A 7,522-nucleotide genomic window follows, 5' to 3' on the forward strand; every position below is an offset into this window, starting at 1 on the left:
TTCCTTCACGGTTTTACATTCCCTCCGATCGTATTGGAGCATTCCTATTTCCTTCTAGTCTCACCAATGCTTGTTTGTTGATCGTATCCATCCTAATGTGTGGTATCTCATTCTTTGTTTGATTTGCGCTTCCCTATGGTTAGTGATTTTGAACATCATTTTAGATGCTTATTGGCCATTGCTATATCTTCTTTAGGGACACGTCTACTCGAGTCTTCTGACCATTGTTGATGGAATGCTTTGGGTTTCTTGTTGTTTAGTTCTAGCTGTTCTTTATATATGATGGATATCAGCCTCTTTTGAGATATATGATTTGCAAATATTTTTCCTAATCCACGGGTTATCTTTTCACTCAGTTCACAGTGTTTTTCGCTGCACAAAAGTGTCTGTCATTTAGATGTAATCCAAGGAATCTAATTTTCTTTTGTTGCCTATGCTTTTGGTGTCATATCCCAGAGAGCATTGCCCAATCTGATGTCATGAAAGTGTGGCCAATGATTTCTTTTAGGCATATGATACTTTTAGCCCTTGGGGTTAGGTCTTTGATCCAGTTTGTGTTAATTTTTGCACCTGGTGTGACACGGGGTCCACCTTCATTCTTCTGCATGTGGAAATCAAGTTTCTCCGACACCATTTCTTGAAAAGGCTGCTTTTCCAGCAATGAGCTTTCTTAGTACTCATGTTAAAAATCATTTGAACCTATAGGTGAGAAGTTATTTCTGGGCTCAAAAACAAACGAACAACAACCGACAACAGATAAGGATACAGCATGGGCTGGGCGCGGTCGCTCACGCCTGTAATCCCAGCAGTTTGGGAGGCCGAGGCGGGCGGATCACCGGAGGTCAGGAGTTGAAGACCAGCCTGAGCGACAGCGAGAAACCCCCATCTCTACCAGAAATACAACATTAGCTGGGCAGCTGGCGCATGCCTGTAATCCCAGCTACTCGGGAGTTGGAGGCAGGAGAATCGCTTGAACGCAGGAGGCAGAGGTTGCGGTGAGCCAAGATTGCACCATGACACTCCAGCCTGGGCAACAAGAGCGAAATTCCATCTCAAAACAAAAAACAAAAAACAAAAAACCAGCATGATATCAAGAGCAGAAAGAGAAGAGCTTAAAAACCAGCATAATGAGAAAGTTAGGAAGCTTCTTACCAAAGCATCTGGAAATATGCAAGCAATTCTTGTGAACTAAAATGTTCATACTGTACTATCAAACACTAGAACTCACTCATTCCATCTTTCTGTATTTTGGGACCCAATTATCCACTTGTCTTCATTCCCCATCCCACCGCTTTTCTTCCTAGCATCTGCTAACCACCTTTATACTTTCCACCTTCCTGAGATTCCTTTTGTGTGTAGGTGTGTGTGGGATGGAGTCTCTTTCTGTTGCCCAGGTTGGAGTACACAGGCACAGTCCGGGCTCACTGCAACCTCCGCCTCCCGAGTTCAAGCGCTTCTTGGGCCTCAGCCCTCCGAGTAGCTGAGACTACAGACACCCATCACCACGCCTGGCAAATTGTTTCTGTTTTCTATAGAGACGGGGTTTCACCATGTTGGCCAGGCTGGTCTCAAATTCCTGGACTGAAGTGATCCGTGCGACTCGGCCTCCCACAGCGCTGGGATTACAGGCTTGAGCCACCACATCTGGCCAAGGTTTCCTTTTTTCTTCCTACATAGAAGTGAGGACACGAAATATTTGTCATCCTCTGCCTGGCTTATTTCATTTAATATACAGACCTGCAATCTCACCCATTTTGTCCGCAGCGGAGAGGATTTTCTTCCTTTTTAGGCTGAATAATACTTCATTGGGTGTGTATGCCACAGTTTCTTAATTGAAACAAATTTCTAAGAGCAAATATTTTTAAAATAGCAGGAATGTGAAACTTCAGGGATACTGTGCCCATTTTATTCTTTTCTATTTCCCATCTTATGTATACGCAAGTGTATAACAAAGCAGCAATCAATGTGTGTATACATCTATAACTTCAACAAATGTGAAATGTAAATGCTAAGCGGTGGCTGGGCGCAGTCGCTCATGCCTGTAATCCCAGCACTTTGGGAGGCGGAAGCGGGTGGATCACCTGTGGTGGGGAGTTCAAGACCAGCCTGACCAAAATGGAGAAACACTGTCTCTACTAACAATACAAAAAAAAAAAAAAAAAAAATTAGCCAGGCATGGTAGCGCATGCCTGTAATCCCAGCTACTTGGAAGGCTGAGGCAGGAGAATTGCTTGAATACGGGAGGCAGACGTTGCAGTGAGCCAGACCGTGCCATTGAACTCCAGCCTGGGCAACAAGGGTGAAACTCTGACTCAAAAAAAAAAAAAAAAAAAAAAAAAAAACGAAAAGAAAGAAATAGAAAATGCGAAAATGCGAAATGGTAAGAAAAAACAGCATAATAAACATTTGTGTGGTGTTGATGGACAATGCATTTGAAGATAATATTTGAAGAAATTATAATTAATTTCTGTTCTTACTCATTGGAGCTTGATGCCTCTAAAAACTTCGTCATTGGAACCACCTCTGGTGCTTTAAAAGAAAAAAAAACAAAAATCCGCGTACTCACACAGGTGCAAGGAAATCCGAATCTTAGGTGTTGAGACCCAGGCCTCATCATGTGTTAGCTCCCCAGGTGATTTGACTCAAAGCCAAGATTGAGGAACGGCGACATTTATCTCTACACATAACCTGCCTAAATAGATTCTCTAGAAGCAGTTTATGAAGAAATTCCACATAAACTGTGGAAGAGGATATGAATTTGATGTACAGTATGTCCTCACTTAACATCTTTGAAAGTCTCTTGGAAACTTCACCTCGAAGCAAAATTATGTATAGTGAAACCACTTATTTTTCATCAACAGTATAACTACACAACTTTGAATAACCAATGGTGTTGGAGGACCTCCTGTACATTGTTTCCATAAAGTCAGTTTTCAGGGAATTCCAAAATGAAGTGAGGACTTCGTGTATATAAAAAGATGGTGGTGATTCCACCTGGATGACCGGGTTATTGCTCAGAAACTAAAAGGGGCCGCCTAGGTATAGAGGATTCTGTCATGAGGTTTCTGCTAAACAAAGGATCCCAGAATACTCACCCATTCCAGTTAAAGGCATAACGAAGAAAGCAATATTCACAAAGGAAATGCGGAAAGGAATAAAAGCCATCAAGCCACAAAAATAATGTGACTAAGGGGCAGGATTTGCAGATGTAGAGATTGAATGTGGTTGCCCTTTCTCACCCACACAAGAAAAAGGATGGAACAGATCATGAGATTCGACTGTTCTGCTGCGCAGCCTCCGCAGGGCACTTTGTATGTCCCTGTTTCTCAGGCTGTAGATGAAAAGGTTCAGCATGGGGGTGAGCACAGCGTACATCACTGATGCCACCACACCATTCCTGGGGGGTGGTGACACAGCTGAAGTCAGGTACATGCCAATGCCTGTTCCGTCAAATCAGCAAACAACTGCTAGGTGAGAGCCGCAGGTGGAGAAGGCTTCCTACTTCCCATCTGACGATGAAATCCTTAGAATGGAGGGGACAATTTTATAGTAAGACAAAAGGATCCCTGAAACGACAAGAAAACCCAACATAGTACTACCGAAATCTATGAATATGCTATCGATGACGCTGTCAGAACAGGCAAGTTTGAGAAGTTGAGAGGGGTCACAGGCAAAATGAGAGATTTCCACATTCTTGATGATGGTGAATTGTAACACAATCCAACTGGGCAGCTGGCAATCCAACAGGCTAAGGAAAAAGGACACCAAAACGAAGAAGACACAGAGGTGAGGATTCACGATGACTGGGTAGTGCAGAGGGCGACAGATGGCTACAAAGCAGTCATAGGCCATCACAGGCAGAAGCATGTCTTCTATACATGCAAAAAGGACCAAGAAAGACATCTGTGTCAGGCAGCCCGCATGAGAGATGACTCTGCTATGTGACTGCATGTCCACAATCATCTTGGGAACCGTGGCCGAGGTGAAACCCATGTCAGCCCAGCACAGGTTGGAGAGGAAGAAGTACATGGGGGTGTGGAGGGGGGAGTCAGAGCTGACAGCCAGGATGCTGAGCAGGTTCCTCAGCACCGTGACCAGATACGTGGACAGGGACAGGGAGAGCAAAGCGAGGACGGGCTGCAGTTCTGGATCCTCTGAGAGTCCCAGGAGGAGGAATTCTCAGACACCTGTGAGATTCCGTGGCTCTGTGTGTCTTGGACACCTTGAGAAGGAAAGAGGATTGGAAAAATAAAAGAGAAAAACCAGCCCTTAATGCTGGATGCAAGCAATTCACAAGGAACACTTTCACACTTGGGGACCATACACCGCCAGCAATGTTTCTCAGCTGTGACAATTCCAAAAATCTCAGAATTATTACGTGGTTTACTTTTTTGCTATACAAGTCTTTCTGTACATACCACTTTAGAGAAAATCCACTGAAGAATATTAGAAGACCAAAACGTCATATATAACAAATCCGTGATCTCAGTAAAATACGGCCTACTCTTTTCAGAAAAAATACAATGCAATGAAAATGTCCTTCTCTCTTTAAGAAAAAGATCTCATCTAATTGAAAGAAATTAAGAAGCCGTGAAATACACTCTATTTTATTCTGACACCGTGCTGCAAGTTCCTGTGATGTAGAATATGTAAAAGGACGACACAAGAGCTAGGACCCCATTATCTAAAACCGAAATCGAAGCTTATAGTTCTCAATCGGAGGACCTTTTCACGTGCCTGTTACTTTTCATAGTTATTATCATCCTTAGGTTTTCTGACATCATTTCTTCATAAAAGTACACGCACACTCAAATATGGGAGCTGTGTTTCCAAATGAATTGAATATATAACTCTTGGCTCAGCACCATGCCTCACACCTGTAATCCCAGCACTTTGGGCGGCCGAGGCTGATGGATCACCTGAGGTCAGGACTTCCAGAACAGCCTGGCCCACGTGGTGAAACCCCGTCTCCAGTGAAAATAAAAAAAAATTAGCCGGGTGTGGTGGCGCGTAAACCTAGCTACTCGGGAGGCTGAAGCAGGAGAATCCCTTCGAACCTGGAAGGCAGAGATTGGACACCCCGTGATAGGATTTTTGATATCCTAGGGAGATATTGCTCCTGACAGCAGAGTGGGCGTACACCCTGTGATATTATCTGTAATATCCTAGAAAGATATTGCTCCTAATATCAGGGTGGCTGTACACCGTGTGATATTAATTGTAATGTCCTACAGAGATATGACTCCTAATAATACAGTGGGTGTACAACCTGTGATATTATTCATAATATATTACAGAGATACGACTCCTGGTATCACAGTGAGTGTACACCATGTTTCTACACCCTGTGATCTTATTTGTAACAACTTAGAGGAATATTACAGCTAATATCAAAGTGGGGGTACACCCTGCGATGTTATTTGTTATCTACTAGGTAGATGTTACTCCTAATATCACAGTGAGTGTACATTATGTGTGGAGAGACTGTGAAATTATTCATAATACCCTAGGAAGATATTACTCGTAATACCACAGTGGGTGTACACCCTGTGATATTACTTGTAATCACCTAGGGAGATACGATTCCTAATATTACAGTGGGTGTACACTCTGTGATGTTATTTGTAATGTCCTAGGAAGAGATTACTCCTAATATCAAAGTGGATGTACACCATGTGTGTACACTCTGTGATCTAATTCGTAATATCACAGAGAGATATTTCTCCTATGATCACAGTGGGTGTACATTCTGATATGATTCGTAGTATCCTAGAGAGATATTGCTCCCAGTATCACAGTGGGGGTACACCCTGTGATATTATTCATAATATCCTAGAGAGATATTACCTCTAATATCAGAGTTTCTGTACACCCTGCGGTATTATTCATAATATCCTAGGGAGTTATTATCCCTAACATCACAGAGCATGTACACCATGGGTGGACAGCCGGTGATGTTATTGGTAATATCCTAGGGGGATATTACCCTTAATGTCACAGTGGGTGTTCACCATGTGTGTATGCACTGAGATGTTACTCGTAATATCGTAGGGAGAAATTACACCTAAGGTTACAGTGGGTGTACACCATGTGTTTCTGTTGTGTGATGCTACTGGTAATATCTCAGAAAGTTATTAGTCCTAGTGCCACGGTGGGTGTATACCATGTGTGTCCACTCTGTGATGTTATTCGTATTATCCTAGGGAGGTAGTTCTCATAACATCGCCGTGGGTGTACATCAGGTATGTACTCCCTGTGGTCTTATTGACTATGTCCTGCGTTGATAGTACTCCTAATATCACCGTGCGTGCGCACCATGTGTGTACATTCTGTGATGGTGTTCGTAGTATCCTAGGGAGATATCACTCCCGATGTCATAGTGGGTGTACAGCCTTGTGATATTCTTGGTAGTATCCTTGGGATGTATTATTACTCGTGTTATCACAGTGGGTGTACACCCTGTGATAGTATTTGTAATATCCTAGGGAAATATCATTGTATACCCTGTGATATTGTTTGGGACATTTGAGGGAGCTATTTCTCTTAAAGTCAGAGTGGGTGTACACCCTGTAATATTCTTCCTAATATCACAGCGGGTGTACACCGTGAGTGATATTTTTTTCTAATATCCAGCGGGGGAGAGGATGATATTGCTTCCAGTATCACAGAAGGTGTACACCCCCCTGTGATATTGTTCCTAATATCCAGGGAAGGAGAGGATGACATTATTCGCAATATCACTGGGGGTGTACCACCTCCCGCCGGGATATTGTTCTTAATATCCGGAGGTGGGGAGAATGATGTTACTCCCAATATCACAGGGGTGTACACCACCCCTGTTTGTAAACACCCCCTGTTGTATTGTTCCAAATGGCCTGTGAAAGAGTAAATATGACTCCCATTATCGCGGGGGGTGTTGAGCCCTGATGATACTGTTTTCTAACATCCAGGGAAGGAGAGTATGCTATTACTCCCAAGATCGCAGGGGTTGTACACCCTTTTGTGTTTTTGTGCCCAATATCCAGGAAAATAGAGGATGATATTACTCCCAATATCGAAGTAATTGTACAGCTCCCCTGTGATATGCTTCCTCATATCCAGACAGGAAAAGAATGAGATTACTGCCAACAGCGTAGGGAACGTATACCCGCGCTGTGATATCTTTCTTTCCCAGTATCCAGGTGGGGAGACGATCATATTCCTTCCAATGTCGCAGGGTGTGTACACCCCCTCTGTGATCTCGTTGCTAACATCCAGGTTTGGGGAGGATGACATTACTCCCAATATCGCAGGGGGTGTACACACCCCTGTGAAAATCTTCCTCTATTCAGAGGGAGAGAGGATGATATTACTCCCAGTACCGCAGGGGGTTTACACAGCCCTGTGATACTCTTCCTAATATCCACAGGGAGAGAGGATGATAGTACTCCCAATATCGCAGGGGGTGTACACAACCCTGTGATATTGTTCCTAAGATCCAGAGCGAAAGAGGATGATACGACTCTCAATATCGCAGTTGGCG

At 43.5% G+C, this 7,522-nt stretch overlaps 1 pseudogene; it reads right to left on the reverse strand.

The window, feature by feature from the left end:
• Nucleotides 1-3,453: 3,453 nt before the first annotated feature.
• On the reverse strand, nucleotides 3,454-7,311 carry LOC129026402 (olfactory receptor 7E24-like; annotated as a pseudogene).
• Nucleotides 7,312-7,522: the final 211 nt, after the last annotated feature.

This window comes from Pongo pygmaeus, chromosome 18, assembly GCF_028885625.2.
Source record: "Pongo pygmaeus isolate AG05252 chromosome 18, NHGRI_mPonPyg2-v2.0_pri, whole genome shotgun sequence".
Classification (NCBI taxonomy): domain Eukaryota; kingdom Metazoa; phylum Chordata; class Mammalia; order Primates; family Hominidae; genus Pongo; species Pongo pygmaeus.